The sequence below is a fragment of the Bacillus rossius genome, chromosome 5 (assembly GCF_032445375.1).
Source record: "Bacillus rossius redtenbacheri isolate Brsri chromosome 5, Brsri_v3, whole genome shotgun sequence".
Taxonomy (NCBI): Eukaryota; Metazoa; Arthropoda; class Insecta; order Phasmatodea; family Bacillidae; genus Bacillus; species Bacillus rossius.
In genome coordinates, this window is record NC_086333.1 from 67,128,257 (window position 1) to 67,156,045 (window position 27,789).

General features: G+C 35.3%; 1 protein-coding gene across 1 annotated transcript in view; it reads left to right on the forward strand.

The window, feature by feature from the left end:
* Nucleotides 1-4,467: 4,467 nt before the first annotated feature.
* LOC134531936 (uncharacterized) overlaps nt 4,468-27,789 on the forward strand; it is an 81,022-nt gene continuing 57,700 nt past the window's right edge. Inside the window, exon 1 of the mRNA XM_063367991.1 lies at nt 4,468-4,695. The gene's annotated coding sequence lies outside the window, so the exon portion shown is untranslated. The remainder of the gene's footprint in view (nt 4,696-27,789) is intronic.

A 27,789-nucleotide genomic window follows, 5' to 3' on the forward strand; every position in this document is an offset into this window, starting at 1 on the left:
CCTACTCATTTATATAAAACATAATTGTTTAAAAATACAAAACAGTGCTAATTGTTAGATCTCTTCTACTAAGCAATTAGTTGTCAAGTAGTTTAATTATCAATATAAAGTCAACACTTTATATTTCAACCTCTTTGCTAGTAGTTATGGGCCCACTTAACAGATAGCGTTACATGTCGCGTAAATCATTGTTTCATTTTCCAATGTATGAGTTTCAATTCTATGTCTCCCTCTTTGTCCAATGGTCGTCTAACAAGTTACAGTTGGGAAATTGGTACCCAATGGTAGTACGTTTGAGAACCATTAAATTCTAGAACAGTTACATGACACAGACTTTAATTTATCAAAAGTGATTTTTATTTTCCAACTTAATTTTTTTGACAGCTGCATTAACGGTTTTTTTAAACTTCTTTGAGGAATGCGGTCTGCATCGGAATGCTTGAAAAATCACAGTATGGGGTTGAATATTTATAATATTAAAATAATTGTTTTGGTAGTTATCCACTATGGCTTAAATAACTATAACATAGCTAAGTATAAATTAAATGTCAATCACGAGGTACGAAAATAAATCAATATTTGGCTTTCAAATACACAACTAACAGCAATAATGAGTATACAACCAGCAGCAATCTGCTATGAAATATAATGTAGTCTATGATTTATTTGGAATTTTTTTTCTAGTTTGAAAGTTTCGTGAAATTTGTCAAAGAATAAATATAGCATATTTAAAAATATATTTTTTCAGCATTTTAGTAGTAATGTACCATCAGCCAAAACTATATTCAAGGTACCTGTTAAGTTACAATATCTGGATGACCAAGCTCAGCTCGAAAGAATCTCATTAAATATAAATTATTTGTACTTGTATTTAAATTTCAATAAAACGTTACAAGTTTAACCTTAAACGAAAATATTGTAAACTTTTTAAGTAAAGATAAACTTTAAAAACTCCGACTATATTAACTCTTTATCTCTTTGGTATAACATTTGTTCACTGATATACTTTTCTAAATGAGATACATACATTTTTGGTGTAAGTTTTTTTTTTTTTTTTTGCTGTTTTGTTAGGTAGGTAATAATATTAAAAGAAATGCGTTTTCATCCGACAGGTATAAACTAGCTAGATAATTTATTACTGCCCAAAAACCACTAATTGTAATTTTAAACGAAATCGGTCCATCCGTTTCGAGAACGCTTACAAGACTTTCTCGTTCGATAGTATAAATTTTGTATGCGTTTCGTTATAAGTTCTGTATCACCGATCATGGGTCATGGATCATTGATCATATACATATATATGAATGATTGAACATGGATCATGGATTATTAATCATATTATCCATTTAAACAATACATATCTAAAAGCGCAAGAGAAAAAATCTTCATTTAATTTTTATTTTCTTCGTGAAAACGTCTATTCGCTCGTTATAGTGATGGTCGAAATATAACAACAACCCTTCAGATCGAATTGCTAATAACTACGAGACTAGTAATGCGTCCACAATGTTCGACCCCACGGCGGATAGATAATGTCCGTATGTGTTTGTAGCGCAGTATATGTTTTGCCTGTGACGTCATTGTACCAGTATAGGCGCATATGCGTGATAGTATTAAAAAAAATTGATAATCAAATTGCATATTAATACGAAACATTTGTTATGATTTTATGCTGACGTTTTCACGAGAAATCTCCGGCGTGGACTCAAACTGCGTCTTTTCTCCCTGTGTTTTTTTTTTTTGCATGTGGACTCTGCAAGGAACTGTTTCCTCGGCTCGTCAGCCATTTGCCGTCGTGTAAAGCGCGCGCCTTATTGGACTCTCCAGAAACCAGGAGCTGTCGATAAATCCCGTGGCGAATGAGGCCCGCCCGAAATCCATCCCCCCCCCCCCCCCTCCCACCACAAGGACAGAACAAGAGGCGCGTCCTGGCAACGGAACACAAATACGTTAGGTCTTCGTGCTTCCGGCTCCGAAACAGGGACATCGGGTCATTCGTTCCATTGCAACACAGAGCCAGCTTCAAGAGAAACTGAAGTCCCGGGAGGACATAGGGAATGAAGAAATTTTTACGCGGACGAAATATCGGTTTGCATTCAACATGAATTAAATCAACTCATTTCCCGTTTGAAAATTCATGCCTGTGAAATGTATACCGTTGGCAGCTCAAAAAAAAAACCGCATCATTGAAGCTTTTTAAAATTTGAAGTAACCAAAGAGTGCCGAAATTTCGGTGGGTCTATATAGTAACAAAACAAAAAAAAATGGTTGTCTGTAAAGTCGGTTTACGGACGATAGTTTAACGTGACCACGTCATAACAAGCCATTAATGAAATGATTGCATACATTTATGAATAAAATTTAATCATTTTTATTTTAATAATAAAAGAATAAATACTTGAAATTATACTAGTAATCAGATTTTTTAAAATGCAAGAATAATTAACCTTTATTGCCAAAATTGTTGTTGTAATAAGCAACGAAAACCACATTAACTTTTCACTTCACATTATAAACAGTCGACGAAACAGTTCACGTGTGGAACTGTAATTTTAAAAACTGGCGTTTAGTTATAAAGTTTAAATATAATTATGAAAAGTTTTCATATAAATAAATTGTAGTCAAATATCTATCATCAATTATATGAATCACCATAATTTTTTAGTCAATTGTAACATAACCTATTATTACTGCACTCGCCGACAGCGTAACGGAACACAGCGTAACGGAACAATGAGCGTAACGGGACACAGCGTAACGGAACAATGAGCGTAACGGGACACCGCGTAACGGAACAATGTGCGTAACGGGACACTTTCGTGCGTGCAGCCGGAGTTCATCGATTTATTAGACGTTGTCACGTCAAAATACTTTAAAAAAACGCAAGAATGACTGTATGAATCCTCGCAGAGTTGTGTTTTTTCTTATTCTGACTGCGAAGTTGCACGAGCGAACGTCTGATTTCGGATATGTTCGGGACGGATCGGGAGTTAGTGAATTTAAGGGACTTTGTGCGCGGCGCGAATTTCTCAATGCCCTGAACAGTGTTGCCAACTACTTTTAATGCATGCAACGCCACACACGTCAAGGGACCGTGGTTTAGTGGTGCAGATAGCTGTTTCCGGCTGGATCGAACGCAGATTTTTCGCAAGTGAGAAAAATGGCGCATGTTGCCGGGAGAAACGGTGTTTGCTAATTGCTTCGTTGTCACCACTTCGCCCCTCGTTCCTATCTCAACGACGCGACGTTGCTGTTTGATGTTAAGCCCGAAATACGGCCAGCAACATTACCCCGGGTGAGAAAGTGGGAGTTTAAAAGACTATTCCTGATCTGATGAATTATGTAGACAAATTCTTTTTACGCATGTTACGATTTTCTAATAGATTACACTTTTTTTTTACATTAAGCATTACACCAGTTCTGCACGTTTTCAACAGTTGTCAAACGTAAATGTTTAATTTGAGGCAGTCACGAGCCATTTACCTTTCCGTGAATTCAGGTTGCTGTGCACTCTGTCCCCGTTTTTTTTTTTTTTTTTTCCGAAACCGGACCGCAACCTCGCCTATTCGTCCGGTCCAACACACAGCAATATCCAAACTTCTTTGTTATTGCCGCAATCAGCCCATTTATACCAGGAGGTAATGAGCGACCATCCGTCCCCTGGAACTCTCCGTGTACTCTGCCGCGGGCAGTCGACCCTGGTGCGCTTACTTTTGAGGGGCCTTAATATCTTACCAGGAGAGGCCTTACCAGAGACCTTTGTCAAGGATGGGAAGGGGGGGGGGGGAGAATCCCCCAGAGAAAAGAACGTTCTGGGGCTCCAACCTGGAAACATCTGGAAATTAAACTCTTTCAAACAATTTCTTTTTAAGCCAAGCTAGAACTTAAATTTCGAGTATGGTTTAGCTAATTCAGCTTAAGAAATTTAAGTATTCTTTTCTGATAAATTATACTCGAATTATATATATATTTTTTTGAAAATGCTAACGATCAAACACTTTTGAAATCGCGTCGTTAAATGGGGCAATAAAATCTTTGAAAATTTTTTCTACTTCTAATACCCAATTGTGAAAACCCAATTGAAATAGAAAGATATTGATCGGTCTTCAAATTACATGCTAAGTTACGATTTAATTGTGCCTTCTTCCATTAATTTCCATTATTTATCACCGGAGACTAGACAAATGAGGAAGATGAAAGTAAAAGAGGTCGACGCGGGACCCTGGCCAGTTGTCCGACTTGCCCTTCTCTGTTCGTGGGTGTTGCCTGAACAAGCGACTGGTCTGAGCTAACCCCAATGACCGCTCACACGGCGGTACGGATCAAGGAAATTGTGTTTGGTGAGGGTGAAGGGGAGGGTCGGAGGGGAAGTAGGGGAGGTATCACGTAGGTGTGGTGATGCTGGAGGGGGGAAGGGGGTGCTAAACAAGGAAAGGTGCGCATATCGTCCCGAGCCCTCACCAGCGCCAGCGACGCGACGGAAGGGAAGCGCAGGTTCGGGCGGACTCTCGCCCTTCCCGGTAGGTATCGATTCTCGCGGCGCGGAGTATCGAGCTATCGGCGCGCGGCCTCGCTTCGAGTCGCGAGGGCAGTGACGCGCCGGCGCTCAGCGCGGCAGGACGTGTGGAGGCTGCTGCCTGCGATGAGGTCGGGTAGAGCCGCGACGTTGGACGGCGGAAGTTAGCGCGTTGAGAGGTGAGTCCTCCGCCGAGACTCTGAGCTCCACTATCCCGAACAGAATACGGTTCCTTATTACGTATACAGTTGTATTTTAACTTATAACATTCAAACAAAGAAAGGAATTAGTTGTTCTTGTAATGTAAAGCTGTACAATTACCAATTTTTTTAAAACCGTTCCCGGGACCAATTGTTCTGTTTAACATATACAATTTAATTGAACGTAAAAAAAAATTGTAGGCAGTTAAAAAATATTTATGATTTTTAACCGTATATTTGCTTGATTGTTTTAATTTTGAAGATATGCATCATAAAGTATATATATCAAACTGAATGTTTATATTGACTCTTTAAGCGATTGTTTCGTTAAACGCTTACAATTGCATGTTAACGTAAAATGTTTTTTTAAAATAAAGTGTGCAATTGAATATGTTTGTGATGCAACAACGTAACATAGCCAAAATATTTTAAATCTTGAAAACATGAATCTCAAAACTTTGATATGAACTGCATACGCAATAAGGAACAATTACCAGAGATTTGTTTGGATGCAGTCCAATAGTTTTCGTTGATTCATTGTGTCTGCAGGTAATGAACTAGCATCGAAACTGTATGATTGGTAAGAAAGTCCCAAATTAAACAGTAATGGTATTGGAAGTCACTCATTAGCGTCTTGGTTTTTTTTGACGCCTCACTATATTGGAAGTGGCACGTTTAATACAAATAGTTGGTAAAACGTCCACACAAATTGATTGAAAATTATTAAGAAAATTCGAACGGTCCTGCAAATAGTAAACCGATTTCCTATTACTTTTAAATTTACTTACTATACAAAAAAATGAGATATAGAATTTTAGCTAAGAAAATGTTTTTAAAATGCCCTGAAATAGATTCACCGCGTATTGGTACACATCCTATAGTTTAAAAAAATCTAAAAAATTAAGATATTGGGTTTAAATGGTGATGAACCTCAAAAGAATTAACTCCCATATAGAGTGTTGTTTTGAAAGTTTTTTTTAAATAAATATAATTTTAGATACCTACTTAACTTTCTTGGGAAAATACAACAATTTTATGTAAAAAAATTCTACTGATTTTCTAAAATTTAACTTCATTGTAGCGACAATTCACAAGAATTTTGGTTATCACTATTTAAAACTGATGTTACAATCACATTTATATACTATAAAATCATATTTATATTAAGGTATAGTGCAATGTGGGCTTTTAATCCTAAAGACATCACAAAATTATAATGAACACAAATATCACAGCCTGTCTTAAATAACTTTTTAAAATCAAACATTTTCATAATATTAAGCCGTTATATTCTGCCTGAAAATCAGGCTTCCTAATCCAAAACTCTAGCAGCATCAAATAATAAAGTATTATAAAAAAATTGTATTACAAGAAGTGGCGAAACCTCGTCTCTACAGTTGGATGAAATTTACTGGGATAGTAGTGCTCCCCGTAAATAATAATTATCCTCCTCTGGACGAAAAAAACGTTTCCGAGCGAATAATGGTCACATTATCTACACCCGCAGAGAAAAAAAAAGTACAAGCAGAGAAAGGAAATAGGTTACAAAGTAGCACTAACCATTCTTCAACTCCTAGCAACATAACAGTGGCGTAGCGTGGGTGGGGCGGAGGGGGCGGCCCGCCCCGGGCGGCAGCCCGCGGGGGCGGGTCGCCGGTGAAGCGGGTTGAGATCTGATCTATGATTCATTCATTACATGTGTCAGACACACTATAATGTTCCATTTTTATCTAAAATTTTGCGCACCAACTATTTTTTAATATTTATTTAAAAGAAAAACTGCGAAATCACTGACAGAGCTCTTTATAACGTTTGTTTGTTTACATACGAACGGCAACATCGTATCACGCCGCGCCGCCCGGCGCGCGCGAGCCGAGTTGAGCGGCATTCCTCATTATGTTAATTACTCATACAAAATCTTTTGTTTCACGCGTCGGCCCGTGTCGATGCCTCTCTTTCGCACTCATTGAATTTAGTACTACGCATTGTACTGTAAAGTTTGACCTTAACCCAGGGCAAACCAAACAACTTCCGCAAACCGGGACACAGTAAAACTCATATATTTCCCCGTACCGCGAGCGCAGGTAAACCCAAAAAAATATTAAAACCCAAACTAATAGCAGGCTTAAAAAAATACTAATAAGGTTGCGAACAGTGAGAGGAGGCAGCAAGTTAAAAAGACACAAAATTTATATGACAACATTTAATATATATATATATATATATATATATATCATAAAATCGTTTCATCACAAATCGGTGCATCCATCATAAAATACATAACCTATTACTACTTATAAAAAATAGCTATATAATAATACTAAAAAAATACTTTAACAATTCCCCCGAAAAATTATAATTTGATCATATACTTCGGAGCTCCGAAAATTAAATATAATTACCAAAAAGGCATTAAAAATATATAAGAACATAACTCCGCTAGACTATCAAACTTGACTATATTGTCGATTGAACAAGAATTGGCTGCTAATATTGATTTTGACAAAGTTATTTCTGACTTCGCTGCTCATAAGGCCCGTAGATCCGCTTGTAAAACCGCTCATCCTATTTTAACTTCAATAAAAGGTACCTCATTGTATGTGAAATTTAATTTTAATTAAGCACCTATAGAATGGGGGCGGCAAAATGGGTTTCCCGCCCCAGGCGCCGAGATGGCACGCTACGCCACTGCAACATAATGATCAGTAGGTCCATACAATGCTTTGAAACATTGTTTATTACAGTTCAATGTGGTACAAGGAGTGGCGGGTAAAAATTTTTTGTGGGGTGAAAAATGAGAAAAATTTAAAAATAAATAAAATCAATGTCTTACGTCACCAACAAGGGGTTTGCACTGATACATAATTAATCTCAACATGAGTACTTCCTTTGTTAATTGTTCCGGGCGTTTGTGACACTCACCACCAAAAATAACATACCTATTTATAAACGAAATATCGAAAAATTTTCACAACTCCGGGGGGGAAGGGGAAATATCTCCTCATTTTATCCCCCCCCCCTCCCTCCTCCTCCTGCGACCACCACTGATGCAGGAACAATTGCATCGCACTGACCCACCAAATCTTTTTGCCTTTATCTTGGGTAGTTCGTGGCTACGAGAATGACACTCATAATTTAATGGAATGTGTGTTATTAATTAATGGCCTTCTGAAAGAAAAAATAGTATCTCCTTAGAAATAATAATTGGTGTTTAGCATTGTTTTTTTTTCTTTCAGATGTCTACAAATGTAATAAATAATTCTGTCAAAAACATTATTTTATGGTCTTGGAAAAATCAACAAATAGTAAAATTTTAAAATATCAAAACTGGTAACATCTACAAACTAAGAGTTGTAATGTTTACAAGCCTGGTAGGGCCAGTCTGACCACTGTGGGTACCATCTGCTTTGAACTGCCATCTCAGCGTGAGACAGACTATAGTTTTCATGTGTAACATCCTACGGCATTTTGTAGGAGTAATCTCGTGAATGGAACGATAGGCTCATGGAACGGAAATGTGTAACCACGGTGCTGCCAACTGTAGCGGATGGTCTAAACCAAAACTCACCAATTTAAAGGTAATCTTTAAAGTATTTAACTGTCAAATTGATTTTTTTACAAGGTGGACAGTCTTTAATAAAATCCATTGTCGAAAATAATGTCAAAAACAGTTTAGTATTTTTTCATGTATTTTTCGCTTTCATCGGAGCCGTTTCATAATATACCTAGTTTAAAATTTATGTTTGCAAATGGAATGATTAGATAGTCGACGTAGCTGCTCCGACAGCGAATTCTAGAGGCGGGTGCGGAGACTACGTGTAATTCTCGTCCATAAATCCAGTTGAAAACACAATTTTCATGTATTTATCACGCTTGGCATTATTCTAAATAATTCAACGTTAAATTTCTTGTCTTGAGTTTCGTTTTATAAGGTTATTTGCAACATGAGAACACATGAATTTTTCTCGTTACCGAGGTTTAGATGTTACACATCACTGGCGAGAACTGAAAAACCCGCTCACATTTTTTGAAGTTATACTTCTAATGCGACTTCCAACAAGGTTGCGTTTAACGTTTAACGCTCCTGGGGAGGGGGAATAGAAAGAGACAGAGCGAGAGTGAATGCGTGGCACTCGAACGCGCTATTATAAGGAACTAAGTAGAGAGTAAGAAAAAAAAAAAAATAAAGATCCTGACAGTTTTTAGTGTTGCCATATTTGTTTCAATTTTCAATACCCTTTTTGTATATTACAATTTAAATTGCAGAAAAAAAAAAATCATGTTTCATAGACACATAGGTAAATAGTGAGTGTGTGTCATTTCTCTATGTCCACGAGGTCTCGCCGCGTCAATTTTCTCCTTGGGGCGAACCCGTCCGCTTAATTAAATAAACAGCTTTTATCGTTGAATGATTTCATGATTTATTTTAGTTTGATTTGATACAATATGATTTTACTAAAAATCAATTTCTACCCCTTCCTATTTTCTTTTCCACAGTACAAAGTTTCACTTCTTCCGCTCGGAGGGATTCCACGCATTATTTTTTTCTTTTATAATATTAAATAATCAACAATAAATATTTAAAATCTTATAATATTTAGTACAAATTATGTCATATATATGTATTATTTTCTAAATTTATTTATATAATTTTTCAAATTTAAACTGAACTTGATTGACTGTGTTGACTATCTTTTTCCAGCCCTTTTATTATTTTACTGTAGTTAATTATTTGCATGCAATTAAAAACTATTTTTTAATTATGCCAAAGAAGTGTAACTTCTCACGCACGTACCTAAGTACACGCACCCATTTTTTTTTATTGACGTAGATATATTTTCTGTAACTAATAAAGACAAATATAAACTCACGTCCATGCCGGGATTTGAACCCAGAGCCCCTCATATCGAGAGTCGGCGGGGCATCTGACTGCGCTACGAAGGCAGACACACTAAGTGCGAGAGGTCGTAGCCAGGTGGCTGATGCTAGGTATAGGGACCACGCAGCTACTAACTAGTCCCTGTTCTATTACCAACCTTGAAATAATGCACCAACCCGTATTATTTAAACGTACGCTTTGTATTCGAGCGAAAATAATTGTTTCCGATATCCTAAAAAATCATTATGTCGTATCTTGAAATATGTAATGGTTATAAAGTTAATTAACTTAAGTGTATCGAAATTTTCCCTTTATTGTAGACAGATTACATAAAACTATTCGAAAGGGTGGTCACTCTTTTGCACTTTTTTTTTGTGGCAAATGTTTAGGTATATTCTTACGCGCGTGTATACTTTCGTAATTTTTTTTGTTGCTAGATAACTTGAAGATTCTAGTTGAATTCATTTCATAAAAACTAAAATGGGCCGGTAAAGAAAAGGATACACGTTATATAAAAATAAATCTCCCCGAAATAAAAGACTATTGAGAAAATATCCAGCCTGTCTAATAAAATATAATGTCCGTAAAAATTATTTTTTGAGCAAGCATACATAAAGGCACTACTAAATATTTAACATAAATATTTTAGTTATTAGCATTAGTATGCAGGTTATAGGGAATAATAATAATAATTTAAAATGCATATTTACGTACTATTTTATGATTTAGTTTCCCATCTTTAATATGGTTGGTACGTATACAGACGTACTTCCCGCTCAACACCCCCAGAAGAGACTATCCAATAAGGAACTTCGCCAACGTGGGAGTGACGTCTCTGTCTCTCCTACTTAAGCCTAGGCTTCATTTTCTTCAGCACACCAACAGCATATAAATATAGCAAAGTTGCTCACGCACAGCACAGAAGTCGAAGCCACATTCGCAAACAAAACACAGCAGTTAGACATTCCAACAGATTTTCCCCTAATTTTAAAATGTTTGAATTTTTCCAGCTATTTCTTTCTTTTTTTAACAGTATCAGTTTACTTAAATATAATAATCTTTTAATTTCGTCGTTTTTATTTTAACGTTAAGGAATAATAAACTGCAAAAACATTTCTTGAAAAAATATGTATTCGAATTAGTTTCGCTCTTTTTATTCTTTGAACAGCACATTATCAAAACAACCGTCAGTTATAATTCTGTGCTGCTGACCCAGTGCGCGCGGATCGGCCCGCAATTGGAAATCGGCGCTCAGCGCAGAGAACAAGATAAAGAGGTTCGTCAAATTTCTGTGCGCCGCGCCCGGGGTGTTTTCCTGTGCTCGTGCCGTTTCCCAGTGCGGCAGCTGCTGTCTGTTTTCGTGTGTGTCTGTGCTGAACGCGTGCCGTCGCGAATGTAGCCCAGTTCTGTGGTCGGACTTGAAGACTGCAGAAACCCAGATCATCAGTAATTCCAGATTAGTCGTCGACGCAGAACGACTTCTCAGCGTGAAAACATTGCGACCGTCCTCCTGGCTTTCTTCGGGAGCGTAAACCCCGATCACGGCCAGATGTCCCCCTCCCCTACCCCCTTCCGATTTAAAAGCCCTCCCTCCCGCTGTCTATTCTCGGCCTTACCTGGTACGACTCCACCATTTACATAACAGATGCTTTCTATTTTGGTTCGTCATTTGTTGTCGGCCGGGATTATTACTTCACCACGAAAAAATAAAAAATAAAAACCTCTACATTTCCAGCGCGCTTTTGATCTGCACAAGAATAGAGCATTGCGGACACTGTAAAAAAATGTTTGAACTTATTTACAAGGAAAATCCTTTGAAACACTGTTGCTAACGATCACTTGTAAAACTACAAAGCAGAGATTTGGAAGATTGCATATAGTAAAAAGCCTTGCCTTGCAATTTTACAAGTGAGATCGTTCGTAACAGGGTTTCCAAGAACTATCCTTGTTAAAGTACCAAAAAAATATGTTAGAGTGCAATCGTCGAGATGTTTAGTTACGTCTACTTATTCCGCGTAGTTTTTCGTCCTACGCTCGTCAACAAAACTATTAAATCTTCGTAAATCAAATAAACATTTCTAAAAATATATAGTTAACAGTTGTTCATCGTTTCTTTCATTTTCCCACAGTTATTCTTGAATATTTTTTCTTTTTCCTTTTTTTCCCTCGAATATTTTCACTCTAAATTTCTAGGTGATAAATATTAATAAATTATATTTTATTTATTTGGACAGATTTGATTTACACACCGTTAAAAATCATCTTAAATTTTAAAAAGAATGCTTTTTAAAAACTGCACAGTAATTTCCTTCATTTAAGGTAGATTTCAAAAAATGGTAGCCGTTACTATGGTGTGACTTTCGGGAAATTTTTATATAGTTTCTCGTTTCATGGTACATAGATCCCAAAACCATCGTTGAAAGTCCCGTTAATTTTACGTAATTTCAAAAAGGTGACGACTGTTTCAGAATGACTTATGGTGCAATCATCGTCATGAAGTTTCCTCACCCAGACTCCCCTGTTACTGCTGTTTGCTGTTTCTTCCCGTCTCCGAGGACCTACTTGCAGGGAAAATAGTTCAGCCAATTTTTTTAATAAATTTTAAATAAAAAAGAGGTTTTCGTGAATAACCGCCAGCAAATATGCAGTTGATCAGACCACTGTGTTCCATCTGTAGCCCATTTTCTCTATAAAAGTGACCCATATCATAAATGCCTTATTTTCTGTATCTAACTGAAAATGAGACACTTTATCTTAACTCTGAGTCAAATATATATATATATATATAATTGGTTTGTTTAAATTATATTAGGATTTTAAAAAACTTTGCCTCGTAGATTTGGAAAATAAAACAAGACAAATTCGTAACAACGTTTCCCTAGGAACATTTTATTTTTTGGAGGATACTGTACGTGTTCAATCCATTCTCAGCAATATCTCCACTCCCCTCCTGACCGAGCTAGCGGTGGCCTCGCCGCGTTATTTTTGATCGCGGCTGGGTTTCTGGCCGTCAGCTAGCGAGCGCTCCGCCGACACAGAGCAGCGACCAGTCCAGAAGCGGAGCGGCCTTGTCTTCCTGCCTGCAGCCCGCAGCGCTGACGTCACAAAGCACCGGCAGAGACGTTCATTTCCGTGCATATGGCTCAGTTCGGCCGTGCGCCCGGCTGGTGGTGATGACTATGATGATGAAAATAAATAAAACATGATATAATAGTGATGAACTAAATTTGATTATATGGTGAATATGAACGTGATGGTATGACGATTATGATATTCATCACGATAATGACCATGAAAATTAATTTGAAGATGATGATGATGTCATGATTATGATGATAGTGATGAATATTTTGATGAAATTGATGGTATGGCGAATATGATGATAAAGAATATGAATATGAAGTTTATGTTTTTAGGTTATATATGTTGATGATCATCATGATCGTAATTATGATGACGAAGATAAATATGAAGAGGGTGATGGTTATGGGGTGAAGATTATGATGATAGTGATGAAGATGAAGTGGTGAATATTATGATGAAGATGACATGTGAATATTATGATGATTAATATGAAGATAATCATAAGGTGATGCTGTTGAAAATTCTGTTATGTTGATCATGATCACGATGATGATCATAAAGATAACTATGAAGATAATGATGGAGATGTGATGAAGATTATGACATGGTGATGAAGATGAATATTAAGATTATGGTATGATGATAATGATGATCATCATGAACGTGATAGTTGTGATGAAGATAAATATGAAGATTATGATTGTTATTTGCTGATTATGATATATTAGAGGTGATCATAAGGGTGAATATTATATGGTGAATATGATGAAGATGAATATGAAGATGATGTTGAATTGATGTTGATGATGCCGATGATGGGCTGAAACGGCTCAAGGGCTGCCATGGCCCTCTGCAATATGAAAGTAGGAACCTCACATAGACTGTAAACAATAAATTAAAAATAACAATCTAACATGAATTTACCTACTAACAAATTAACACAGTTAATATTAAATCACAGACTGCATTCCTAAACAAAATTAAAGTGTAAGACCAACAAATTATACAAAATATAAGAAAATTATAAGCATAATTACATAACATACAAGTTATTTATTATATTGAAATTTTATATAATTTTTGTACATCCCACATAGTCAAACATTCCAGGATATAAAACACGTCAATAACCACACAATATTCTTCACTCATGCATTTCTATTTGCATGTAAATTAAAGTTAACACGTCGTCAAACATTCTTAAAATCCAATACACAGTACATGTTTGCAGTGTGTACTTAATGAAGGTATGAATTTAGTATTGGTTTAATATGTTTAAGTCAAAATTGAGTATGTACTTTAAATTTTTTTGATTTTTTTATTATTGATTAAAAATTTTAAAATGCCAATTTAACCACAGTCCGGTTTCTATGTATTTTATTAAATGCAATAATTTCTTCAGAGTTTGAAGGGTAGGCCTGCGCTTATAGAACATACACATTGTTTAGGTGTCTGCGAATTTAGAGTACCAACATTTTTTAATGGGGTTTTTTTATGTTATACTTCTTTAGGCGTATTATGAAAAGAATTATGAGAGTAATTTTTTACAATGCGCGCGCATAATAGATCCAATTTTAATAGGATGAAAAAAGGCTACATACAATACAAGACTATATACATATAAAAATTATATATATGCTTTTAAATCTTATACTTTAGTGATTAATATTGAATACTTGTCCATATCATTTTAATCACTTATTGGTAATATAAGTTGAATTTATATAATTTTATTTATACGAGTGAGGTTATGTTTCCGTATGTATAATTCATTGCGTTATAAATTATTACATTATTATTTAATAAACTATGGAAATTAACTATGTACTGATTTTCATTGCTAATTAAACTTTGTCTAAATTATTTTACTAAATTAAACAGTTTTATATACGTGTTTATTTTAATATTGAATACTAAGTATTTATTTAAAAATATATATGGTAATGTGATTGAATGTATACCTTACCAACCGTATTTAAAATATCACTGCAGTCCTTTTAGTATTTTATTTCTATTAATTATTTGCATGAAAAATTAATGTTACTTTATTTTTATCACGCCAAGTAAGTGTAACTTCTAACGCGCGTACACAAGTACACCTACCCATTATGTTTTTGACGAGACAACGTCTAACAAATCGATGAACGCCGGCTGCACGCACGAAAACGTGTCCCGTTACGCACATTGTTCCGTTACGCTGTGTCCCGTTACGCTCATTGTTCCGTTACGTTGTGTCCCGTTACGCTGTCGGCGAGTGCAGTAATAATAGGTTATGTTACAATTTACTAAAAAATTATGGTGATTCATATAATTGATGATAGATATTTGATTACAGTTTATTTATATGAAAACTTGTTCATAATTATATTTAAACTTTATAGCTAAACGCCCGTTTTTAAGATTAATTACAAGTCATCTACACGTGAACTGTTTCGTCGACTGTTTATAAAGTGAAGTGAAAAGTTAATGTTGTTTTCATTGCTTATTACAACAACAATTTCGGCAATAAAGGTTAATGATTCTTGCATTTTAAAAATCTGATTACTAGTATAATTTCAAGTATTTATTCTTTTATTATTAAATTTAAAATTATTCAATTTTATTCATAAAAGTATGCAATCATTTCACCAATGTTTTGTTATGACGTTGTCACGTTAAACTATCGTCCGTAAACCGACTTTACAGACAACCATATTTTTTTTTTAATTTTGCGTGTTCCTGCGCCCCCTGCGGAACACGGCTATCGGTAGCCACGAGCAGATGATAACAGCGCTCTCCCGTTGGGTCGCCCGCCTGGTCACGCAGTGCTGGTCCGGTTGAAACTGGATTCCAGCGACTCGCGCTGGAGTCACGAACAGCTGTCGTTACAAGAACGAGTCAGCAACGACCCGCTTTGCAAGGAACCGTCAAGCAGGGCCGTCGCCGGCATTTTTCTTGTTAGTATAAACAATGCCTCATATATTTTACGAGTGAATAAATCTTTATGATTTTGTCTCGAAATAAAGTTGACTGTCACACTAAAAAAACTCACGAAAGATTAGCATTTTAGAACTCCAAGGTTAGCGCACAGAAATTTAAGTTGCTTGAGAAAATAAAACCGAACATAATATATTTTGGTTTTTATTTAATTATATTTTATCATTTGTTCTAAAGTCAGTTATGTGATTATTTCAACAAAACAATTCTTAAATACGAAGGCTGTTTTTTTTTTCAAACTCCGATGGGTTATAAAAGAAGACAAATTTACATAACATAATAATTTTACATCTAAAAGTTCAGCAGGGTCTTACTCATGTTTCTTCATAATCGCCAGAACGATCTAGGCATTTGTCATATCGTAACACAAGCTTCTCGATGCTTTCTTCGAAGAAGTTAGCCGCCCGTGAAGAGAGGTACAGGGCCAGCGCCTGCATATCCGTCTCCCTCACGACGCCTCTGTGAGGCGGGTGGACTAATAGCGCGGCGCAATGGCTCCTGAGTCAAGAATTATCGCAAGATTTGCGAATAGTGGTGGCAGAATGTTCCGCACTATTAGTCCACCCGCCTTACAGCGGTGTCGTGAGGGAGAGGGAGATCCAGGCGCTGGTCCTGTTATATCTATTCACTGGCGGCTAACTTCTTCGAAGAAGGCATCGAGAAGCTTGTGTTACGATATGACAAATGCCTCGATCGTTTTGATGATTTTGTAGAAAAATAAGTCAGAGCCTGCTGAACGTTTAGTAGAAAAATTATTGTTATGTAAATCTGTCTTTGTTTATAGCCCATCGGAGATTGAAAAAAAAAACAGCCATCGTACACATATATTAATGTTTTTAAATATAAAATACATGCTTATAGTAACACGTGTGCAATCCAGCATTAAATAAGAGACTACTTTAAAAACACAATTTATGTCGCCACGAGACATTTCAGGCTATGGTGGAGAGCAAATACATTATTAGAGCCCACTAAGGATTACAATAACCCTTCCAAATTGAATAAAGTTATAAGGTCTCGTATAAGCGAGTCATTAGAGAACGGTCGTTAACTCATCGAAAAATCGTGATGAAAAATATAACAGAAAAATCTCCCGCTACTAAATAAGTATTTTGAAATTTGGTTTCTTGTGATATCACTATTCTGTTGTTAGTTTGAACTTCAGCAAAAGCAATTACAGTGGCTTAACTGATCATAACTCACATTTTTTTTCCAGCGTTAAAACAGTTCATGTGAGCGAATTTCGCCAAAAAAAATTAATAAATAAACTACTGAAAATGTAACAATTGTGTCACTGTTCGACTATCATACGTACGACTTCCCATTAATATTAAAGGGAATTCCGCAAACACCATATAACTCTCGCATTTATTTCCATTTCCCTTGGTTTGCCCTTTCAGCGAACACCAATTACATTTTCCGGAAAATACATTTAACCCACTTCACAGCCCACAAATCACAAACGTTATGGGCACAGCACGGTCAAACACTGCGGGAAATATTTCATCAAATGTCGATACAAACTCCTTGATAAATGGCGCAAATTTGTTTTGGACAATTGGCACTCCATATAACCACAGGCATTTATGTAAGCTTTCACAAGCAAAAGATAACTCACCCTTCAACCACTTTTTTTTCTCTTCACGTTACTTTTATTAGTGATACTGATTTTTCACCTTGCTGACAGTTAATGAACTTTCAAATATTGTAGATACACCAGTTTAATGTATGTGTAATAACACTAAGAAAATTTGTGGTTTCTCACTTTCGAGTTTGGCTGGAAACTGGCAGTATTAATTATTGAAGACATGCCAATTTGCCAAATTTATATTTTGGAGAAATGTTATTCTATAAATAATCAAGACAGGAGTGGTAGAATTTCCAAGTAACTTAACCCGACATAATGTTCTAAATAGTTTGCATAAAATAATGCCAAATAATGATTTTTACGCGTGGTTAAATCCTTATGAAAAAAGACCCAACTACTTTATTCAATGTCATGTCGCCTGCCACAATTAAAGAGTTGATCCTAGTGCATATTTATGTATATAGGACCATGCTCATAATGTACATTTTTCTGTCTCTCATACGATTATGATGTCCGAAGAGCAACTTTTAGCAACTTTTGTATATAAATGTCTACAACACTATTCCCACCCCCAACCTAAACATTTTTAAATTAAAAATTAATCTATTATCTTGAGAAGTATTATTTTTATCTAGTAAAGAAGGTGAAGAATACTGTGTTACATTTTTATAAAGCATTTCCTATTACAAGCAAATAAACCTGAAATAAATATAGTAGAAAAAATCTAAAATGTGCTCACCTAAAAAGTACAATTTTTTTGGCATGGTGTACTAAACTTCCGGGGTATAGATGTTTCAACTTCACAATAGACAATAATTAATTATTTTATCTCTCTAGCATTTCATCATAACGATATACGCGAGCTCTTTGTGAATTTTAGTACAGTGATGGCCAATTTCATTCATTGTGAGGCCAGATATTACTTTTGAAACTAATTCGTGAACCAGTTATGTATTTATTTATATATTTTTAGCGACCTATTTTACGTGGCGAAGTTAAGGCCTTGTCTATCAATTAACTAAATACATGTAAGATTAAATGTAAAGTTACAACAAAACAAACATACATAACTAAGCTAAACTACGTAAGACAATAAACAAGATCATGATAATCAACTTACAAAATACAATACAAACTAAATAAAGAAATTAACTACTATAGCAAGTAATGAATCATGATTCACGTCTTTTAAACTACGTGTTACTGATATTACAATCGATACATTCTTTTTATAGTAAACACAGGACAGTTATATATTAAACAACAAAAATTGAAAATAAAACTCATGACAAATACATCCGAAACTAAAAACTATTCATCGTTCAACTTAAGATGAAAATTTTTAACCTTTAACGAACAATTTAAATAACCACACACATACACACACACTTGTACAAAATTCACAAAAATAAGTATCATATCCACTACTTGAATTAATATTGAATTTTTACAACAGGTTTAATGTCTTATTTGTTCTGTACAGAGACTAACAAATAAAATATGTGGGAATTGTTGTAATAACGAAAAAACAAGGCTTTTAAATACTGTATTTTTTAAAATTATTTTATGGCTCAATATATTGATTACATGAACATATAAATACAATATTTTTGAGTATTTCTGTGAGAATACTGTGATTTCTAAATACTGTCTGCTGTCAGCTTTAAGCCTATAAACGATTGTATACCTAATAACATTTCTTTGTTGAAAGATTGTTTAGAGCGAGCCGTCAGTCAGCCATCGCTGACCTAGGTGATGATGTCACTTATTTGGTACGTGACAGTGACATTGCCTAACCTGCAAGGCGCTCGACAACAATATTGTCAAGCTGTCGACTTGACTTGGCGTCATTCACTATTGATCACCTACATTAAATTAACAATAAATAAACGTATTATGGTTTATAGTCAGAGCTCTGACCATTTAACACATCCTCTACCAGAAGCACCCTTAAAACTTAAATTCTATAAGCCTAAAATAAAAATAAATAACGCCAGGTCAATCAAATTTTCAAATATTTATCATTCGAAAGATTTTATATTTAAAGAAAATGTTTCCAAGAAAAATATTCGAGAAAGGTGAATTCGGAAATTTAAACACTTATACTTATGTAGTTGACAAGATGTAGGTACTTTATGTCTACAGAAGCTATCAAAAAAAGTTTATCTGCCACAAGCTAAAATCTTTGGGAATATTTTTTTTATCACTTCAGGAAAACTTTTTGACATAGAAATATACATCCTAAACATGTGATTAACATTTTTGTTTGACTATAAAAAAATAATAGTTTAAAAATATTTCCCTAACTTTTTTTTTTGCTCGTGTTATTTTATTCCTGACTCTTTACCTCCAATTAGAGACAATATTTTAAGAACTCAATTCGAGTTTTGGTTTTGTGAAAAATTGTTTATTCGGTCCATCATTAGTTGCTTGTAATCTAACAAAGCACTAATCAAAACATTCATATTAAACTCATAATGAATATATTAAAATTTTTAAAAAAGTGAGTAAGTCTTTTAGTATTCACCAATGATATGTAAACATCTAACCTCGGTAACGAGCAAATTAATGTATTCTCATGTTTCAAATAAACTTATATCTTGCGTTATTGAGTTTTTTGCGTAGTTTACAAACCCGGCCTTAGAAAAAAACACATTGCAATGCGTCGCGATGTGCCGCTAGAATTTGCAGCCTGAATTTTAAACTCTGATAGTCACCATCACGCGCAGATAGCAGCACGAAACAGAACAAATTTCAAACTCAAAATTCAAACAGAAAATTCCAAAATCTTAGACACAGCTCCGATAAAAGCGAAAAGGATTTGAAAAAAAAATACTAAACTCCAGCTTTGGATCTGATTTCAACAAGTAATTTTATTAAAATATGCCCTACTGCCTATCATATTAAAATTCACTAAACAGTTAATACTATAAACTTTCTGCTTATACTAGATGACTATAAACTATAAAAAAGTACTTAAGGATGGTTATGCAATAATAAAGTTTTTTAATACGTGTGCAATTTTATTGACATTAATTTCCTAATAAACGTAATCAATTTAATTTTAAATTAAAAATAAGTATATAGGTCTACCTAGTATGAAATAATAAATCAAATGTACTGAGCTATGTATTAATAATATAATTTCAATAAGATAAACCAAAAGAATGTATTCATATATAGTTGCTTGGAGCACAATTTGTATAAACTAGTAATCTGTTATTTAAGAAAGTAAAAAAAGTTTTTTATTATTATTATTTCCAGTGAGGAGACTGTATTACCATTAGAAATGCCATTTTTGTTACATATTTTATAACTTGGGTTTACTTTCTACTATGACTATTTTAGTTTACCAAATATATTCCAGGGTAGTTTCACTATCATAATGCCGCATACCCATAGCTAAGAGTTTACACATAAATAAATTAGTTCTAGGTTTAAACTCCAAGGCCAATTCATTTTGCTCTCATATCTTTACATCTCGCGATATGAATTCTCGTTGAAATAAGCAGCTGTTTCAGAGAAGCATGTTCATTTATGGGAGCAATTTGTTTTTTCTTATCAGGTAGCGTGTGCCGGAAAGTGGCTCGGTGGGGGGGGGGGGGGGGGGGGGTTCGGCCCGAGAAAGAGATTCAAAACCTTGCCCTTCCCACTTAATATTCCTCTACATGATGGTGAATAAAGATTAAATCTTTTTTTTTATATATCTGAGCCTTTCTTGAATCATTTTCGTTCCAATCCATCCATTATCTTAGCTTCTAACCTTACACGTGGTCATTTGGTTCGAAAATTAACACGCGGAGACCTTGACAAGGCAAAGGTGTGGCCTTCGTGCAGTTTTAAGGTAGGTGCCTATAGTTAAGCCCCGTCTCACACGCCATGTTGGTTTTTTCTTCTTCTCGTTTTCTCGTCATCTCTTTTATTAAAGGGCTATTTCTAAAAAAAATTAACACGATACTTCCCTTGCATTTGTGGTTGTTTTGCCACCAATATTTTCATCAGATACCTATTCACTTACTGTAATATCACGGGTGTTAAAAAGCACGTAATTTATTATCATCACTTGCACGATATTTGCACCTATGGTATCACATTAAGTGGATATATGTTGAAACCTTTTTGTGGAAGAACAAAAAATACAAAGGAGGTATCGAGTTAAAATTTTAGAAACAGTCCTTACGTAAATGACCAAAAAAAAATCTACATGGCGTGTAAAGCCAAGTATTAAGAGGAAGATAAATAAACCAAATGACGTCTTGGTTCAGGCTTTATTTTTTCATAACAATATTTTTTTGGCTATTATTGAAAATTAGATTTTTAAATAAAAAATATATAATTATAATGCCTCAATTTCGGAAACAATTATTACTGAAATAGTTATTATACACTCTATAGATACTTTTTTATTCATTTTTAAAGATGACTAAAACAGTTATAATCGGAAAAATAGTCTAAATTTTACAATCTCATTCACTGCCGTTACGAGGGCATATTTTCAATATTGAACGACAAAAAAAAAAAAAAGATTCTTATGATCTAAAACTTATTTTCAATAAGATAAGGGCGCCCAGGGGGACTATGAAATAATTTTTTAACGTTAAATATTGAAATTTTGTCTTCATTACGGTTCTTTCGTACATAACATAGTGTCTAAGTTGAAGTCTTCCCCAAAAATGTATTCAGTACTTAACAACAATGACTTCAAAGAGGAAGCTGTTTATAGCAGCTGGTAGTTATTAACTCCATGCATTCCATTAAATTATATACTGTGCTTTAACGAAGCCAAAGTTTGAAAACTAATCGATAAAAAACTGTCATGGCTTAAACCTTATCCCTCTCCCTTTAGGGGGTAGTATTTCAGATTATTTTGCTTTAATTATTTAGTGTTTTGCTTACAATTAAAAAAATCATATTATAACCATATTTAATTGTTTATAATTTTTTCCTACAAAATAATTCCTTATTTGAAGTTTTATATGAACTTTAAGGAAAATATTTGTCAGTACTGTCATGAACTGAAAGCATGAAATCATATGGATAAACAGTTCTGATATAGCATTCGTGTTGAATATTTATTTTTGTAATCTTATTTAAATAAATAAAAATTACCTGAAAACTCAGGTTTCTATGGTTTTGGGAAAACTTCATATTTATTCGTTTGACGAATGATATCACTAAAAATAAACTGTTTCAAGATCAAAGCTAAAATTCTTCATTACATAAAAAATTGCCTCCAAGTCCATAAAACCATTTATGAACTTGTTTGGTAGAAAATAATGGGTACGTGCCACCAATCACGCTAGAAGAAAAACTTCGATGACAAAGAAGGTGGGGGGGGGGGGGGGGTAGGAATTTTTTAAGGAACACTAATATTTGTAACACGGTCAATCATGCGTTGAAAATTGACCTTTATTTGCTTGTGTTTTTCCATGTCTTCAATGGAATCTAAGAATGAATTAATGAGTTTATGATAGCTGAAATATGATTCACAAACCTATCGGAAATGTCTGTATATTGTCATAATTATCATGGTAACACCGGATCCATCCTTATAGTCGAGTGTTTAAAGTTGCGAATCACAGGTTGCGGAATTATGCAGGTGTGTGTGTGTGTAAAGAATACAAAAGTATGAGAATGTAAATAAACGTTTACAAATTACAAAAGTTTTGGGAAGTATACGAGATCATCTGCCATCTGTAACCGGCTGTAAAGACGATTCAATTCAAAACCATTATTTTTTTTAGCGCCGCATCATTGAGAAATATTAGTTACGCACATTACATAAGATACACACGTTAACTCCGGCCTATTCACATTGTTTACCCTGTGATTCTGAATTTTCTCTAACAGCTATAAAAATGTTTCACTTCATAAAGCATTTAATATAAAGAATAAGTATGGTTACATTGCGAGTTAACGTAAAATCATGTCAAAAAAAAATATTAAAAAAATGTTAGTGAGTAACGCGCAAATACAAATGTTCTCAGGTGCAAATACACATATAATACGGATCTTGGAAACGAAATTATCTTAGAATTCTTTAAAATAATGCCGAGCGTGATAAATATACGAAAATCGTTTTTTCAACTACATTTCTGAACGTGAATCACACTTAGTTTCCGTACACGCCGCTAGAAATCGCTGCCGGAGCATCTACGTCAACTATCGAACCATTCGGTTTGTAGAGTGGAAGTTTAAACTATATAATGAAACGGCTCCGCTGAAAACAAAATTACTTGACGAAATACTAAACCTCGGATTTGACCTGATTTTTTACAAGGCATTTTATTAAAATACTGTCCATCTGGTTAAAAATCCATTAAATAGTTAATAGCATAAAGTTTACCTTTGCCTGTGTTAACTTTAGTTCGCGCCATAAGCCACAGATAGCAGTACCATGGTAGCACATTTCCGTTCAATGCGACTTCCGTTTTATTCACGAAATTACTCCCACCAAATGTCGTGTACCGAGTTCTAAGATGTTGCACATCAGAAATAATCTAGGAGCCGCCCCTTTAAACCTGAGGGCGTAATCGCGCGGCGGCGGCGAACCCACGCCGAACAAAAAAAAACAACCGTGACTTGGGTTTTATTTCCGGACCCGTCGCCCGCAGCCGCGCCCCGCAACACGGCGGCGCCGCGGGGGTTGCATAACGAGCAGGGGCAATCACCGGCGCGCCCGGTCGGTCGGTCTGATTGCCGTCGGACCAATCGTTAGTGGCGCAGGCCCTCGGCGCCGCTGCTCGTGGCTCGTTGCACGGCCCTCACTGGCCTGGCCGGCCAGTTGGGTAGCTGTAGCCGGTGTTGTTTGGCAGGTGTCGAGTCCGGTACTTCTTGAAAGTAGTACCGGAGTTACCCCATTCACCAGCAGACCCTTGCAAAGCAGCACGTGACTTTTTTTTTTTTGCGAACACTGACAATGAGGTGCTGTCATAACTTCGAAACACTCAACATAGAATTTTCTATGTTATGACAGTTAAGCTATGGCTTTCTAAGTTATGTCGTTTCTAAGTTACGTGTTTTGGAGTTACGTTTTTTTAAGTTGCATGTTCCTAATTTTTTGCTAGTTATAAGTTATGACTTTCTTAATTTTGAGTTTCTAAGTTTTGTGAAGGATCCCACTGATAACTACACGAAAACTATTCACAAAAAATTTTGACGGAACGACAGTGGCGGAATTCGTAGACCATTGTTACTACTTTCGAGAACAGTTGCGAGACAAGTTACATGGCACAGACTATATTTTTGGCTTACTTCTCAGGTACAACTCAGGTAAATTGGGGAAGGAAATAGATCAGTGGTAGCCAACTGGTGGCCTGTGAACCACATCTGGTCCGAGGCATTGTTTAGTAGGCTATGTCCAACTGAAACAATCTTTTAAAAAAAATAATATTATCATGCATGCCCTACTGCCGTGTATCAAAAGACTTTGTCAGCACATACATGTAGAATATTTTTGTTAGCTGACATTGTTTAGAAGCCACAGCATTTTCACATAAATACTCAAAAATATTATTTATATTCATGTAATATATATTGTTCGATAGTATTAAATTTTCAATTTTTTTTATGTATAAACATCTTAGCTCTCGGTACACGGCATTTTATAAGAGTAATTTCATGAAAATGGATTGGAAGTCGATGAACGGAAATGTGTAAACAAGATGGCGGACTCACGCGTAGTAAAATACACCCGTATATAATCAATTTCGTGAACATTAGGGTACATAACGGACGTATTGGTGAGCCCAGTGAAACATGATGATAGTGAATCTACCCTGGAATGTTTTTGATAAACTGAAATATGTAGTCATAGTGAAAGGTAACCTCGAGTTTTAAAATACCTACGAAAACTGGCATCACAAATATTATAACGGCATAATCTCCTTGGAATACGTCAACGGGCTGGATTGCAGTCGGCCTCCGTAGCGTAGTTCGGCAACGTACCGGGTTTCGGTGCGGGGGCTCTGGGTTCAAATCCCAGGTAAGTTGTGGATGTTATTTTTGTTGTCCTAATCGTCTCTTTGACGCTTACCCGTAAAAAAAACTACAAATACTCAACGATTCGGGGCTATATAAATATTTACAAACTTATGGGGGAGGGGGGATGATTGGCAAACTGGTGACTGTCAAACTTGCCAGTGGGCCACTCATCTTTGTAAAAAAAAATTAAAAAAGGTAGTACAGCGCTAGAGCGTGCGCTTTTTGACTTAAAGGGACGTAATTCAAATCTCGTCCTTGAGTTTTTTTTTACTTTTTAATAATGTAATATAATAATACATAACAATAATGCTGAATCAGCTCAATAAGGTTAAGGTTTGTTTGAAGTAATTATTTAAAGACTGATTTCGGTCGTTAAAGAAAAAAAACGAAATTTACAAACATATACTTAGTGTTATAATATGTTTTTAAAATGTTTCATGTTAATGTTTTAGCAATACATAGAAAAATAATCTCTAACGTGTGCGGAAACTTTTATTGACTGTTTAATGAATTTTAACAAGACTGAAAAATTTTTTAGTAAAATTTTTTGTTGCCCGCAAAATAAGTTTACACTTCTCTGCTGTGGCCAAATCTCGTTCAGTCAGCAAATGCTCCAGTATAATGCGCAGCAAACCAATGCTCCTGTGCAGGGAACGGAACGGCCTCTGTGCCGCACGGTGCGCACCGGGGAGAGATCATCATGTGTTCCGTGCGGAAGGTTGCAGCAATCCCCGCGACCTGACAGCAGAACGGGTATCCGGCCTTTTGGTGCGGGGTTTGAAATATGGTTCATCTCCGAAGGCCAGAGCTTTCGCCGCGCTCAAGGAAAGCCTCTTCGACGCACAGCCGAATGACAAATGACCCGGCTCCGGCAAAAATTCGGTATTTCGGTTGCCTAGTCCCATTTCCACAGTCGTTCACAGAACGCTTATCAATACCCATGAACAAAGGTTTGAAGATTATTGCAAGAGCCTTTTGAATTATTTTAATTTATCAAATATTTTCTTGTTAGCAAATTAGATACCTAAACAAAACTCACGGGAGGGGGGGGGGGGATTTTATTTCCGCATGAATTATTTTAACTCACAAACGGCTAATGGTATTGGCTTGAAATGCAAACAGATTTTTAGGTACTTACCTTAGGATTCGTTTATTATTTTGATTTTATTAATAAACCTCGGAACGGTTTCTAAGAAATGACCATAATATTATTTACCAAAATTTAATAGCAAGTATGATTAATTCTATTCAATTTTTACTTGAAAATAAATTTCGATTGGCTTTTAATTTTCCTAATAAATAATATTTAATAACTTATTAACTTTCTAATATCAATTTTTAAAATTTGTTTATTTTTTTAATTTTGTTTTTTGTCTCCAACTTGTGGGTAAGTAGGCGAATGATAGGCTATGCGTAGCATGTTACCGAGATAGTTTGTCCACTAAATTGTGTTCATTCTCCTGAACGTAAAACAAAAAAAAATGTAACTTTAACTTTAGTGTCGGTATCAATAAACATGTCTGTCTAAAGTAAGCCGTGTGAGTTACACAGTTCACGCGAGGCAAGTCGCGGGCACAGCTAGTTTCAAAATAACGTGTTGCCTTATTTACAGACCATCTTCCGAGAACACGACCTGGAAGGACTGGCCTTGTTTATGGATTTGTTTTTGGGGGACGACAAAGGCGCTGCCGTGTGCCCATGGCAGAAATAACTCCCCTGCTGAATACACAATACTTACTCGGAAACAGCTACCCTCGCTCCAAGACAAGCAATCCTCTACTTTAGGGCGGGGTCTCACACATACTGCATTACTTGCTTTTGTAGCTCCGTCGCAAATATTTTCAAGAGATTTTTTAATAAGTGTGATATAATTTAAATAAAACGTCGCGCAAGTAATAAAAACACCAAACGCTACTACATGATTCAAAACTCGTCACTGAAAAAAAATTTTTTTAATAATGTAATATTATGTAAGAATAATTTTAAATCAGGTCAACAAAGTTAATGCTAGTTTGGAGGAAGTATTATCAGACTGATTTCAGTCGTTTAAATAAACAAAAATAAATATACAAATACATACTTAGTGTAATAATACATGTTTTTAAAATGTTTGAGGTTAATATTTTAGTAATGCCATAAAAGTATAACTTACAACGTGTGCGGAAACTTTATAGTATTACCTGTTTAGTGAATTTTAACCAAATGGACAGTATTTTAGTTGTATTCCTTGTTGAACATCAAGTCCAAAGCCGGGGTTAGAATTTTTCCAAGTGTTTTTTGCTTTTATCGGAGCTGTTTATAATAGTTCAAATTTCTTTCTGTTTCGTGCTGATATCTGCGCGTGACGGTGGCAAGCAACGTTTACGATTCAGGCAGCGAATTCTAGCGGCGGGCGCAGAAAGTATGTGTGTGATTCGCATCCGGATTTCTTTTTTATATATATATTTGAAAAGCGAATACTTTGTTTATCAGTATATTTATCACGCTCGGCGTTATTTTTAAGAAGTCTCCTTTAAATTTCGTGTACGAGTTTCGTATTATATATATATATATATATATTTTT